Source organism: Bos mutus, chromosome 16 (assembly GCF_027580195.1).
Source record: "Bos mutus isolate GX-2022 chromosome 16, NWIPB_WYAK_1.1, whole genome shotgun sequence".
In the NCBI taxonomy this organism is placed as follows: Eukaryota; Metazoa; Chordata; class Mammalia; order Artiodactyla; family Bovidae; genus Bos; species Bos mutus.
Window position 1 is genome coordinate 51,994,909 of NC_091632.1, and position 16,070 is coordinate 52,010,978.

Sequence of the window (16,070 nt, forward strand, 5' to 3'; positions counted from 1 at the left end):
TCATGTCCTTTGGATCAGCCAACTATCTCATCCTTGTCACCCCCTTCTCCTCTTGATGGATTTTCTTTCTCCTAAAAGATAGATTCTCATATAGTTGTAAATGTGCTCTTATTATTTGAGAATCCCATCTCATATGTGAAAAGGCTATAAGAAAAAAAAAATGTTAGGATATACAATATTAGCCACTCAGGAATATACACACATATTCTGAGGGATGTTGGAAGAATTGCACCATCTGAAATTCAAGCCAGGCACAGTCTTGGCAGAAAAGAGGCTCATGGACACCTGGACCAGAAAACATATCCTCTCAAGAGGAATAGATAGAATTATAGTTTATCAAACAGGAAAAGCATCCTACAATGTTAATGATAATTTCTTTTTTTTTTTTTTTTTAAGATTTTCCTTTTCTGTATTTTATTTATTTTCTGACCATGCTGAATCTTCACTGATGCACACAGACTTTCTCTAGCTGTGGTCTCTTCAGCCCTCTGTACCAGTACCTATAATATGCAGTAGGGTGTCAAAAGATATCTGATGATTAAATAATAGGTTTGAAGTCTAAAAGAAATTAAATTATTTTCATATATCAGAGCTAAACCCAATTGAAATAATATTATTCCAAAGCTATAAATAAGAAATGATTATTTCCTTTTTATAATTTTAATCTAAATTATATTCATAATATGCTAATTATAATGTGCATTTCCTAAATATGTACGCTAAGAAATTGTCATGTCTGTAAGTAATGAGCTCTCAGTCATCTGAAGTGTCTAAAAGGAAGCAAAACAATCACTTTGATTCTAGAAACAAGATTTGTTGAGCATCTTCGACATGTCTTGTACTTCACTAAATGTTGAATAAATGAGATAATGTTCCTCATCTCAAGAGTACCTTGTTGAAGTACATTCCTAGAGGAAGCATTTAGACTAGAAGATCCATGATAATCCAGATAGGAATTTGTTGATAAGTTTATTGTATTTACCTTGGTTTTTTCTGTGGTCATGTATGGATGTGAGAGTTGGACTGTGAAGAAGACTGAGCGCCAAAGAATTGATGCTTTTGAACTGCATCGATTAGATGCAGTTAGAGAAGACTGTTGAGAGTCCCTTGGACTGCAAAGAGATCCAACCAGTCCATTATGAAGGAGATCAGCCCTGGGATTTCTTTGGAGGGAATGATGCTAAAGCTGAAACTCCAGTACTTTGGCCACCTCATGCAAAGAGTTGACTCATTGGAAAAGACTCTGATGCTGGGAGGGATTGGGGGCAGGAGGAGAAGGGGACGACAGAGCATGAGATGGCTGGATGGCATCACCGACTCGATGGACGTGAGTCTGAGTGAACTCCGGGAGTTGGTGATGGACAGGGAGGCCTGGTGTGCTGCGATTCATGGGGTCACAAAGAGTCGGACACGACTGAGTGACTGAACTGAACTGAGCAAACTCCAACGAGACTGACCTAGAGAGAGGTCAACTGAGATGGTGCTGTGAGAACCATGAAAAAGCATCTTCTCTGCTCCTTGGTGCTGTGACAGCACCTCTTACATGAACGGGAGTGGCAGTTGATCTCTGAATTGAATCAAAGGACTCTAGAACTTGGAGTCCTGTGTAGTAGAGACAGCCTCAGATGAAGCAGTTCTGCTGAGAAGACCTGGGAGGTCAGAGAGAGTAAGCTACTCCAGTTGGGGCAGGGGAGGAGTAAATAGAGGTTGCAGAAAGGAGAGTCTGTTAGTTTGCTAGTGCTGCCCAGAGCAAAGTATCCCAGACTGGGTGGCTTAAATAATTTGTTGTTCAGTCACCCAGTTGTATCTAACTCTTCGCAACCCTGTGGACTGTAGCCCACCATGGTCCTCCACCCGTAAGATTTTCCAGGCAAGAATACTGAAGTGAGGTGCTGTTTCCTTCTCCAGGGGATCTTTCCGACCCAGGGATTGAACCCTCATCCCCTGCATTGGCAGGCAGATTCTTTACCACTGAGCCACCAGGGAAGCACTTCCCACATTACTCTTTTTTTTTTTTTTTCTTTACCCTTGAAGAAATTCTGCAGATAAATACAAGTAAAATGATTATTTGGATTAAACTTTACCATTAAGTTTACAAATGAGCTTGAATCTAATGCTTAAAGAATTAATAGTCATTCATCCGATCATTTCTTATACTCATTTATTTATCAGTTGTTATGGAGTATTCACTACATGCCAGGCTTGGGCATGGAGCAGAGGACACGTGGTCCTGGCCCTTGGGCCTGTCCATGTATGTTTCTGTGCACAAAGTCTCATAGTTTGAGAGGAGGCACTGGGAATTTTTTCCCTGCTTCTAGCTGCTATCTTAGGTTGAAACTGGTTTTACAATCCTCAAGGCAAAGAATGTATTCATTGCCAGGGTGAAGTACGGGCTTCTCCTGAAAGTTACAGCTCATTTGGAAAGCTAGCCACAAATCATGTTGATAGTACTCTTAAGAAATAAACTGTATCATTGTCGTTTATGGATGGATACTGTTGTCACTGATGGTTGAATGGCATCACCGACTCAATGGACATGAGTTTGAGTAAACTCTGGGAGTTGGTGAGGGACAGGGAGGCCTGGTGTGCTGCAGTCCATGGGGTCACTAAAAGTCGGAAACGACTGAGCAGCTGAACTAAACTGAACTGAACTGTTGTCAAAAGGACATTAATCTACCCTCCCTTAATCACACACCAGAACTGCATACAAGCCAGCTGGGGCAATGAAAGGTAGCTATGCCCCCTGGATGTACTAAATTGCTTAAGTGACAGCTTTGGCTCAAAAGCTTTTCCAGGAAATTTTGTAATGCTCACCAGGATCTATGGATCCATTCCCAACTCAGATCTAAGGATAACCAAAAGCCTTGATCTGCTGGCCTGAGAGAAATAACAGGGACACAAAACTGAGCCAAGCTCCATTTCCCTGGTGACTTTTGCTTCCAGAATCCAGACTGCTCCCCTCTTTGCTCCTTTCCTAATGATTGACAGGTTAAATACGCTAAGATGCTTTTGGTTCTTAGAGACACCCAGCAGATACTGAAGGGACAATGACACCCAAATCAGCCTTATCTGGGATATTGCTCATTAGACTAGACTTCCTGTTAATGAGTTAGGTGGATGCAAGTTGCCTCCTGGTTGGAGACATTTTATTCTGGTCCAACTGATTCTCACAAAGAGGAGATTCTTTAAAGGCTAATCAAATAGGACATTCATTCTTATCTTGGCCTCATGTTTATTGTTCAGCTCTCCCCTAGTCTTGTGAAGTAAGTCCTATTTTTCTAGGACTCTATCCCAAATTGCCTCTGCTTTGCAACTTGCCCAGTCTCTTGTCTTCCCCTCCACTCCTTACAATATTGTTTTTCTTGCCTCTTTAACGCTGTTGTTGTTCAGTCACTAAGTTGTGTCCACCTGTTTTCAATCCCATGGACTGCAGGCTTCCCTGTACTTCTCTGTCTCCTGGGGCTTGCTCAAACTCATGTTCATTGGTTCAATTCATGAATCAACGATGCCATCCAACAATCTCATATTCGGTCACCCCCTTCTCCTGCTCTCAATCTTTCCCAGCATGAGTGTCCTTTCCAGTGAGTTGGGTCTTCACATCAAGTGGCCAAAGTATTGGAGCTTCAGCTTCAGCACAAACCCTTGCAATGAATATTCAGGGTTGATTTCCTTTAGGATTGACTGGTTTGATCTCCTTTCTGTCCAAGGGACTCTCAAGAGTCTTCTCCAGCACCACAATTTGAAAACATCAATTCTTTGGCGCTCAGCTTTCTTAATGGTCCAAATCTCACATCCATATATTACTACAGGAAAAACCATAGCTTTGACTATATGGACCCCTCTTACTCATATGACTGAATCCCTTCCCCTTTCAAATCTATGTAACCTTAAACCGATGACTCAGATGATCAGAAGTAAACAATAGAAATGCTAAGATCTGTCTGTGCCTTGATCAAGAGTTCTTTGTTTTTGGACCCTCAGTGGGCAAGAGAACAGTGGGTTATTAGAGCTTGGAGGAATATGCGTGTGATTGTCATTTACTGAAGATCATATCCCACTGTGTTGTCAGTGAGAGAGAGGTTCAGTCTCTTTCCAACCCTAATTTAATTCAAATACTTTCATGCTCTAGTTCAGTTGAATGCATGCTACTTTCTCACATCTGGGGAGAGAATTGGGTCCTTCAGATAAGCCAGGACATTTGCTTCCAATTTACTCCAGCAATCTCTGACAAAAACCTATCATCAGGTACCAACCACTTTAAACTCCTACTTACTCTCTGCAGACCATGACTCTCAACAATGAATTGCAAGAATAAAGAGCTGTCCTCATAAGGTATGAAATGGAGGATTAATAATGTGCAGAACACAATTACTAGTTATAATTATTTACTTTGAATCTAAGTGTTCCTTTCATTATCTGAGTGTTCAGTTCATTCTCTCAGTCATGTCCGACTCTTTGCAACTTCATGGTGCAGCACACCAGGCTTCCCTTTCCATCACCAATTCCCAGAGCTTGCTCAAACTGATGTCCATCGAGTTGGTGATGCTATCCAACCATCTCATCCTCTGTCATCCCCTTCTCCTCCTGCCTTCAACCTTTCTCAGCATCAGGGTCTTTTCCAGTGAATCAGTCCTTCGAATCAGGTGGCCAAAGTATTGGAGCTTCCAGCTTCAGCATCAGTCCTTCCAATGAATAGTCAGGACTGATTTTCTTTAGGACTGAGAGTCCAAGTGACTCAAGAGTCTTCTCCAACACCACAGTTCAAAAACATCAATTCTTCAGCACTCAGCTTTCTTTACGGCCCAAGTCTCATATCCATACATGACTCCTGGAAAAACCATAGTTTTGACTATATGGACCTTCGTAGGCAAAGTAATGTCTCCGCTTTTTAATATGCTATCTAGGTTTGTCATAGCCTTTCTTCCAAGGAGCATGTGTCTTTTAATTTCATGGCTGCAGTCCCCATCTGCCATGATTTTGGAGCCCAATAAAATAAACTGTGGGCTTTATTTATCTGAGTGTGGACTCAGGAAAACAATGGAATTCAAGAGATAGAATATATGTGGCTAAGATTATACCATACTATCCTAATAAGGAAATGAAACAGTGAAACTCCCTGGTATTTAAAATCTAGAAGGACTACTAGCAATCTCAACTAGCTTGAGAAATTCCCTTTGGAGTCGGTGAACATGTCTATGAACTTGGGCACTCATGTACATTGTATTATGACTAGAATGGTTTACTTATACATTGAGAAAATAGACTATCCATACATGCTGGATGCAGGGTAAAACTGGGAAAATAAATCTACTTGTATTTGCCCTTTTGAGTGAAATGGAAGCTCTCAGTAGAGTCGCTGATTAGTTTTCAGGATTTTGTTTTGATTTTGCTTCTTTGTTTTAATCACAAAGAAAAGAGAAAGGAAGTAAAGCAAAGTCCAAGACCCTTTGAGAGATCATAGGACCCAGGAACCGTTTTTTCCCTTGGATAATATATTTTTATACAAGGAAGTACTCCTGGGTTTGGACTTTATTAGGAAATGTGTCCAACAACTTGTTCACTAACCAGACAGCATAGAATAAATGGTTAAAAACCTGACCCATATATTTTCAAGGTGCATGCATGTTCAGTTGCTCTGTCGTGTCTGACTCTTTGTAACCCACGGACTGTAGCCCACCAGGCTCCTCTGTCCATGGGATTTCCCAGGCAAGAATAGTAGAGTGGTTTGCCATTTCCTCTTCTAGGGGATCTTTCTGACCCAGGGACTGAACTTGCATCTTCTGCCTTGGTAGGCAGATTCTTAACCACTGAGCCACCTAGGAAGACCCTATTTTCAAGGTACCTTTAAAAAAAAAATCTCTCGAAAGATACTCAGTTCTCATGGTGATTCATTAAGTAGGTAATGGTCCAATTTAGCTGTTTAATATCTTTTTCCATGAACCATCTTTCAGCGGTGGTCAGAGCAGTAGCATTCAGTGACGTTAAGGGAGCCCTTCAGGGACTTCCCCTCTGACTTAGTAAGTGCAAAGTCACAAGAGAATGTCACTCCCACTCCAACAACCACAACAAGTCATAGAGTCTACACAAGAATAACATTTTTCAGCCTCTCAGAGAGTAGAGATTGTAAATGAAAATCTTGCTTCTCTAAAGAGAGAAGGGCATACAATGCTTTCACTTCGGGTTGGAAGGCCAGAAGTAGAGACAATCAACAGAGAAGAAGTGAAGAGGATAATCTGGTAGACGTTGTCAAGATTTTTAAAATTCTGATCAAGATTTTAAAAAATGTCTATAGTCATTTGACAAGTGTTCACTGAAAATAGTTAACGTTTAGCAGCTTATGTGCCACAGTTTGCGTGCTTTTTACCTTTCAATTCTTGAATTAATCAGTAAGCAAAGCTGTTTTATAGATAGGAAATCAAAGCTTAGCAAAAGTGAAATCACTCTTGGGACTTTCCTGGTGGCTCAGTGGTAAAGAATCCACCTGCCAATGCAGAGGACACAGGTTCGATCCCTGGTCCAGGAAGATTCCACATGCTGTGGGATAACTATACCTATGCACCTTATCTATGGAGCCTGCGTGTGAGAGCCCAGGAGCTGCAAGAAGAGAAATGACTGCAAAAAGAAGCCAATGCACTGAAACTAGAGAGTAGCCCCTGAAGCAATGAAGACCCAGAACAGCTAAATTAATAAACACAGTAAAAACATTTTTAAGTGAAATAATTCTCACAGTGGAATCCAGGTCTGCTGTTCTACAATGCCTGAGTCTTTGGATCATAACACTCTCCCCTTGGTGCTTATGTACAGAATGAAGTTTCTAAGAAATCATCATGACAATCTGAGAAGAATGAAAAAAATATGAAGGTTTTTAAAATATGTATTTGTTAACTGTCTAAAATCATCTGAACCAATTATTTGAGCTCTTAAAGGAATCATGCAGGGAAATTAAAGATACATGAAGACTAAACGTTCCTTGAAATGAACATTTGAATGCCTAAGCCCCTTATTGCATCATCACCTTCATCTTTTTTTCCTGAGGTGATATATTTCTAATTATTATTAAAGTGTGTGTGTGTGTGTTCACTCAGTCATGTCTGATTCTTTGCAGCCACATGGACTGTAGCCCACCAGGCTCCTCTGTCCATGGGATTTTCCAGGCAAGAATACTGGAGTGGTTTGCCATTTCCTATTTCAGGGAATCTTCCCAACCCAGGGATCAAACCCAAGTCTCTTTTGTCTCCTGCATTGGCAGGCAGATTCTTTACCACTAGCACCACCTAGGAAGCCCATTATTAAAGTAGGTAGAAGTCAAAATGTAAGTATTCACTCCACGCATGCCTTTTTCAGGAATATTACAAATATTTATCACAAGAATAACCTATAATAGCAATGGTACCAGCAACACATCACTGATAAAATTTGAATATTTAGGATTTAACCAAATTTCTGTTTTAATAAAGATCAGAGTGGTATTTCCTGCCTTTCTCACTTAAACTATTGTAAAACTATTCAAAAAGAGAAAAAATATTTCCTAATGTAGATACATAATGCTCATTTTGTGCCTCTTTAGAATTACTGTGATTGCTTAGCAGCTACCTATTTCCATTAGTTTAATAACTATTTCCCATTGTTTGCTGGAAATCAAGGACTCATACAACTTGGACTGGGAGTTACTCATAATACAAGCATTACTCACCACTGACAAGAAAGATTATGTTGATGGTAATGAACATGATCATTGATAATTATTAAATAGAACTGATTTAATAGTCACAATGGCTTTATGAGAGGTATTATTATTATGGCTTCCCTGGTGGTTCAGGGGAGCTTCCCTGATAGCTCAGTTGGTGAAGAATCTGGCTGCAATGCAGGAAACCCTGATTCAATGCCTGGGTCAGGAAGATTCACTGGAGAAGGGGTAGGCTACCCATTCCAGTGTTCTTGGACTTCCCTGGTGATGGTAAAAAAAAGAAAAAAAATCCACCTGCCAATGCAGGAGACGAGGGTTTGATCTTTGGGTTGGGAAGATCCTCTGGAGAAGGAAATGGCATCCCACTCCAGTGTTCTTGCCTGGGAAATCCCATGGACATTTGAGCCTGGCTACAGTCCACGAGGTCTTGAAAGAGTAGGACATGACTTAGTGACTAAACAACCACGACATTATTATTGTTACTATTCAAATTTTACAGGTGAAGAAACAGAGCCAAAAGAACCTAAATGATTTGCTTAAGATCCCACAGTTAGAAAGTGATAATCCATAGAGGCAAACCCAATTCAGGTTCTAAAGCCATGTCTTTCTTCTACTATGCTCTGAGCCACGAGAGCTCACCATGATGGATACAATCTCTGGAACTCCTTGTCTTAACTGTCAAATGAGATCTTTGGACTGGCTAAAGGTTCTGGAATCCTAGCAAAGTCCCATCATAAAAATAAGGTATATGAATAGGCAAGATGCATTAGAATTGGAATACTCCTGGGTCCTCCACCCAGTCAATCCATTGATTAACAAGTGCTTATTGCATGGTGACAGCCTTGAGCTGGGTCTTGGGGAATGCTCCTAATCCAAGTATTTAGCATCTGCTTAGAAATAACCACCTTACTTTTGTTGTTCTTGTTTAGTCACTAAGTTGTGTCTGACTCTTTTGCAACTTCATGGACTGTAGCCCTGCCAGGCTCCTCTGTCCATGGGATTTCCCAGGCAAGAACACTGGAGTGGGTTGCCATTTCCTTCTCCAGAGGATCTTCCTGGCCCAGGGATCAAACCTGTGTCTCCTGCATTGACAGGTAGATTCTTTACCACTGAGCCACTTGGGAAGCCAAACCATCTTACTGCTGCTGCTGCTGTTGCTAAGTTGCTTCAGTCATGTCCGACTCTGTGCGACCCCATAGACAGCAGCCCACCAGGCTCCCCCGTCCCTGGGACTCTCCAGGCAAGAACACTGGAGTGGGTTGCCATTTCCTTCTCCAATGCATGAAAGTGAAAAGTGAAAGGGAAGTTGCTCAGTCTTGTCCGACTTTTCGCGACCAGATGGACTGCAGCCCACCAGGCTCCTCCGTCCATGGGGTTTTCCAGGCAAGAACACTGGAGTGGGTTGCCATTTCCTTCTCCAATGCATGAAAATGAAAAATGAAAGTGAAGTCGTTCAGTTGTGTCTGACTCTTAGCGACCCCATGGACTGCAGCCCACCAGGCTCTTCCGTCCATGGGATTTTCCAGGCAAGAGTACTGGAGTAGGTAACCATCTTCCTATTATCCTGCAAATTGGAAGTTACTTGGAGATACTTGCTGAAGAATCTTCATGCCATCATACAGTAATCAAGTACTCAGATCAACAATGTCAGAAAAGAATTTAAGAAAACATGAAAATGTTCTTTAAAATAAAAAACTTAAATAGTTACCAACAGATGTCTGATGTCAGTTAATATCATCACTTACTTTAAGCTGCCCTGGCCTTGATCATTTTGAAGCAAATTTAAGATACTAAATCATTTTACTTGTAAGTCTTTCAGCATATGATAATGAGTCAAGAAAAAAACCCGCAGACTGAATCTCATTATCACACTTAATAATAGCTTATTAATGTCATCAAATATTCAATCAATATTCAATTTTCTCTGATTGACTCCTAATTTTTAATAGTTGGTTTGAATAACATTTTTCTTTATAGTAATTATAAATCATAATTTTCCAAATTACCTTCCCTGAAACACTGATGTTATATAGCTTTTAAAAGACATTTTGTGGGCCAATAAATTTAGCTAACACTGAATTAAACAAAGTTAAACAGATTTCTTTACTGCAGGGCCTTTCTAAGTGTTCAGTATGCTACTGTGCATTGAGGCCTTCAAAAAGAAGGATCTGAGGTGCAGTTTTCTCAAATCTGTTGGAATACTGATCTCTTTTCTTGATATACATCTCAGGAAACACTACCAGAAGTAAGTTACTTAATTTTTCGTGTCAATTTTCTTTCCCCTGTGTCAAATTTAATGGACTTGGTATTGGACTCCCAGAAATCTTAATGAAGATCAACATGGTCCCTTCAAAGCCTAAATTCTGTCAACAAAATGAATTTCAGGACTATGGTTATTAACTATGGTTATAAAGAGAGGTCTCATGTGGGTGCAGCAATGGCCACCACATGTTTGGAAACAAAAATTTAATATATGCTGGACTGATAAAGGGTCAAAATACAAGGGCTAGCAAAGGTGTATAAAATGTAAACCAACACTGTTCTGGGAACTCAGAGCATGAAGTCAGACTCTGAAAAATCAAAGCTGTTTTATATCAGGAAAGCCATCTATTCCTGCTTTGCAACAGTGTTCATAGTGACAAGACTTTTCAGAAACTAATAGAACCTAGTGTATAAGGAGTTTTGTATCACAAGGAGTTACAGTCATCTGAGAGTTGGACCATAAGGTCTGAACAAGGCTGAACACCAAAGAACTAATGCCTTTGAATTGTGATGCTGGAGAAAACTCTTGAGAGTCCCTTGGACAGGGAGGAAATCAAATCAGTCAATCCTAAAGGATTTCAACCCTGAATATTCATTGGAAGGACTTAGGCTGAAGCTGAAGCTCCAACACTTTGGCCACCTGATGCAAAGAGCCCACTCATTACAAAAGACCCTGATGCTGGAAAGATTGAGGGTAAGAGAAAGGGGCAACAGAGGATGAAATGGTTGGATGGCATCAATGACTCAGTGGACATGAGTTTGAGCAAACTCTGGAAGACAGTGAAGGACAGGCGTGTTGCAGCCCATGGCGTTGCAGAGTCAGACACGACTTAGTGACTGAACAATGACAACATCTGAGAAAAACAGATTCAAATTGGAGACAAAAGAAAAACCAGGACATTTAATCAGTTTACAGAAATAATAACACAGTACCTTTGAAATTTGGAGTTTCTCAGAGATTTGAGACATGCCGTCTATGAATGAAGGAAGACTACATAGATTTGTCTAATCCAAGCACTCACTTTTCTGTTTCTCTTAAGGTACACATTATGTTTCTAGCATTCACTCCATAATCCTAAAAACAATATTGTAGAGAAAAAAAATGACTCTTGTTTCCAGGTGAAGAAAGCTACACTGACAGAGGGACAATTCTTTTCCTTCTCCTGGCAACAGTATCAGGAAAAGAATGGAAAATTTAGAAGCATATTAGATTAGGATTGCTCTTAGTTGGCCCAGGTGACCCTGATGTTTTTGTAGAATCCCCAGGAACTCACCCTCTACCTAGGCTAGTGTAAGACATGCCCCTTACGTATTGAATGGTGCATATATGCCAAGAAACTTTCCCCCCAAATCTCTGTCTTTTAGAACGACAAAAATTCAGTACCCTAGGGGTTATGTTTTGTTTCAGGATGTTACTTAGCTGACTTGCTTCAGCTTAGGCAGAAGCAGTAATCAACATACTGAGTAATGCTAACTGGGATGCTGGTTGATTCCTGTTTTCTTTTGCACTGAGGACTCTGGGAGCAAAGTTAAAAAAGTTTGTTTTTGCTGTTAGTCATCAGGAACATGGCTGCAATTACCACCCACTCATTTTCCAAGCTAGAGCTATAAAGAGTGAAGGATGTCATATTTCCTTCCACTTTAGCAACATTTCAGAACTGCTAGTCAGTGTGAATTCCTTTATTGCCTCCTGGTTAATGATTAGACATCTGTATTGAGGCATCATGGCCAGAAACCTTCAAGGTTCTGGGCACTGGGTTTGGTACAGGAGCCTGACAGGCACAAATTGGGCCCTAGACCTTCAGCGTTTGCAGTCTAATTGCAGAGACAAAGCTAGAATTATAAATCACAGAGCTTTTAATCCCTTTTCTTTCCAAGTTTTTTATAATGAAAAATGTCAACAGTCACAGAAACTGAAGTAGTAATATAGACTGAGCATCCGTACACATATTTATCACCTGTATTTAAAAACTATCATCTTCCACTACTTGTGTTGTCTTTGTGTCTATATATGTGCAAGAAAGAGATTGTTGAACAACTTGAAAGAATTTGCAAATACTGCAAATTCTTAATAAATAATTTAGCTGCATCTCTTAAAAATGAGAGCATTCTCCTATTTAACTACAATATGAATATTATATCTAAGAAATTTTGTAATAATTTCCTAATACTAACATCCAGTGTATATTCAAATATCCCAACTTATTCCAAAAGTGTCTTTTAGAGCTGTTTTCTTTCATTCTAAGTCCAATCTAATTAAGATTTACCAATTAGATTTGATTGTTGTTGTTTTTTTAAGTGTTTTTTAATCTAAAATATCCTCCATTAACCTTTTCTCAGGACATTGACTCATTGAAGTTTTGACAAGATCAATTAGAGAATGTCTCACTTTCTGGATTTTTCTGATTGTTTCCTCATGGTATCCATTAACTTTTTTATCTGTCAATGTTTGCTATAAATTGAAAGTTAAGCCTAAGCTTTGACCGAACATGTTAGACAAAACTTCCTATTTTCATACATTGCTTGTGGGAATGTAAGATAGTGCAACCACTTAGGAAAACAGTCTGCTACTGCTACTGCTAAGTCACTTCAGTCGTGTCCGACTCTGTGTGACCCCATAGACAGCAGCCAACAAGGCTCCCCCGTCCCCGGGATTCTCCAGGCAAGAACACCGGAGTGGGTTGCCATTTCCTTCTCCAATGCATGAAAGTGAAAAGGGAAAGTGAAGTCGCTCAGTCGTGTCCGACACTGTGCGACCCCACAGGATTGCCGCCTACCAGGCTCCTCCGTCCATGGTATTTTCCAGGCAAGAGTACTGGAGTGGGGTGCCATTGCCTTCTCCGAGGAAAACAGTCTAGCAGTTCCTTAAAATATTAAATGTTTTGGGAACAAGACAAGAATGTTCCCTCTCAACATTCCCTTTTTACTGTTGTACTAGAAACCATAGGTAATGAAATAAGGAAAGGGAATACAAAGTATACAGACTGGGAAGGAAGAAATAAAACTGTTTTTGTCTTCTAACGATGTAGTAATCTATATAGAAAATCCAAGAGAATTAGCAACAATGACAACAGCAAAAAACCCTCCTGGAACTAATAAGCAATTATAGCAAAGTTGCAGGACATAGAGTTTTAACACACAAAAGTCTATTATTTTCCTATATACCATCAATGGGACAAGTGGAATTTGAAATTAAAAAAACATTACATTATTACTCCCCCAAAAAGAAATACTTAAGTATAAATCTAACAAAACATATATGATCTATATGAGGAAAACTATTAAACTCTGATGAATGAAATCAAAGACCTAAATAAACGGAGACATATTTCATGTTCACAGATAGAAAGACTCAATATTACCAGTTCTTTCTAACTTGATTTATAGATTCAATGAAATCCCAGTTAAAATCATAGCAAGTTATTTTGTGGATATTAGCAAACCAACTCTAAAGTTTATATGCATGCTAAGCCGCTTCAGTCATGTCTGACTCTCTGTGACCCCAGGAACAGTAGCCCACCAGGCTCCTCTGTCCATGGGATTCTCCAGGCAAGAATACTGGAGTGGGTTGCCATGCCCTGCTCCAGAGGATCTTCCTGACCAGGGATTGAACTCACAAAGCAAAAGACCAAGAATAATGAACACACTATTGAAGAAGAAGAACAAAATTGGAGGGTTAATTCTACTCAACTTAAATACTTACTATAAAGCTATAGTAATCAAGACAGTGTGGTATTTGTGATAAACCAGACATGTATCAGTGGAATAGAATAGAGAGCCCCAAAGTAGACCCATATAAATATATAGTCAACTGACCTTTGACAAAGGAGCAAAAGCAATACAATGGAGCAAAGACAGTCATCTTAACAAATGGTGCTGGAACAACTGGAGCTACGCACTGTGCCCTTAATCACTCAGTCGTGTCCGACTCTTGTGACCCCATAGACTCTAGCCCGCCAGGTTCCTCTGTCCATGGGAGTCTCCAGGCAAGAATACTGGAGTGGGTTGCCATTTCCTTCTCCAGGGGATCTTCCCAACCCAGGAATTGAACCCAGGTCTCCTGCATTGCAGTCAGACTCTTTACTGACTGAGCTACAAGGCTAGATATTTGCATGCAAAAAAATGAATCTAGACACAGACTTTACACTCTTCAAAAAAATTAACTCAAAATCAATTTTAAGCCTAAATGTAAAACACAAAACTATAAAACTCCTGGAAGCTAACAGGAGCAAACCAGATGAACTTTGGCATAGTGGTACCTTTTTAGATACAATACCTAAGGTATGATTTGTGAAAAAAATAACTGATAAACTGTACTTCATCAAAATTTAAAATTTCTGCTTCACAAAAAAACAATGTCAAGAGAATGAGAAGACAAATCAGAGACTGGGAGAAAATATTTGTAAAAGATACCTCTATCAGAAGACTGTTATCCAAAACCTGCAAAGAATTCTTAAAACTTAACAAGCAAAAAACTAAAAACACTCAATTAAAAAGTGGGCCAAAGACCTTTACAGTCACTGCACCAAAGAAGATATACAAATGACAAATAAGCATATGAAAAGATGTCCCACTTCATATATCAGGGAAATGCCAATTAAAACAATAAGGTCTCACTATATACCTGTTAGAATGGCCACCTATTAGAATGACACCAACATATATTACTGAGGTTGTGGAGCAAATGAAACTTTCACTTATTATGGGTGAGAATGCAAAATTGTATAGCCACTTCTAATGAAAAGAATCAATCAAACATAATAGTGTTTGATTTCAGATCATAAAAGAGCCATGCTTCCTCCTCACTCATTTCCCCTTGAATCACTCACTCTGGGTGAAATGAGCTGACATGTCATGAGCAGCCCTATGGCAAGAGCCACATAATGAGGAACTGAGGCCTCCAGACAGCAGTCATGTGACTGTGTGATCTTGAAATCAGATCCTCCAGCCACAGTCAAACCTTCACATGACTGTAGGCCCCAGCCAATATCTTGTCTGCAACCTCACGAGAGACCCTGAGCCAGAATCATTCCGCTAAGCCACTCCCAGATTCCTGACCTTCAGAGACAGTGAGATAATGAGTGACTGGTATTGTAAGCCACCAAGTTTTAGAATAATGTGTTACTTAGTGTTAGGTAACTAATACAGATGCTTAAATTGAATGAACAGCAAGTGTGTTGTATATATATGAACCAGAGACATGTCAATATTCAGACATCTTTCTTTTTCTCTTTTGAATTCTCCAATTTATTCCTTATTTGATTTTGTTTTTCTTTGATTTGACTGAAATCTGTGGGTTATTTTGTGTCAGAAATGTCAAAAGTGACAATAAAATTATAATGAAACATGATGTGATCTGATGAAAATCAAGTTAGGGATGTGGAAAGCTGAGCTAACTGGAGAAAAAGCCCTGAAAAATCACACTGAACACAGACAAAACACTTTTCCTTCTTTGTCTTTTCCATACTCACACAGAAGCTTCTAGTCCTCTTTCCCTTCTCTGTGTTAGGAGTCAAGTTGCTTCCTGATCCTCTTTTTGCTTACAAAAAAAAAAAAGAAAAAGCAAGCTGTAGATTTTTAACAGCAGCAACCAGCTGTAGAGTAAGCCATGTTATCTAAGAGAAACAGGAACATTTCAATCAAGGCTAAAATGATTTCTTCAAGGATAAGGAGCCAAATATATTTCAAATGGAATTTTCCAAGAGAGGAACATATTGTGAGTCTAGCTCCCAAGTGATTGTCTAGCAGACTAAGAAGCCAGGATTACTGGTTGTACTTTTATCAGTCTGGTTTGGCTAGTTTGGTTGGCATCAATGTACTGTAAATAAATCCCAGCTTCTGAGTTCATTGCGGCAGTAGTAACTCCAACTGATTCAACAACAAAAAATTAACCTCAAAATGTGTAATGGCTTAAACATAATAGAAACTTATCTCTCACATTCATGAAGTCTGAAATACATGTTCCTGAACAGCCAGAGGCTTTCTTCTGACCAGGGACCCAGCCCCTTCCATCCTGTGGCTACATCTGCCAACACATGGCTTCCAGTTCACTGCCTGTGTCTGTATCTAGCCCACAGATGGAGGAAGCACACAAAGAGTTACATGTCAGAGAATTAGTGGT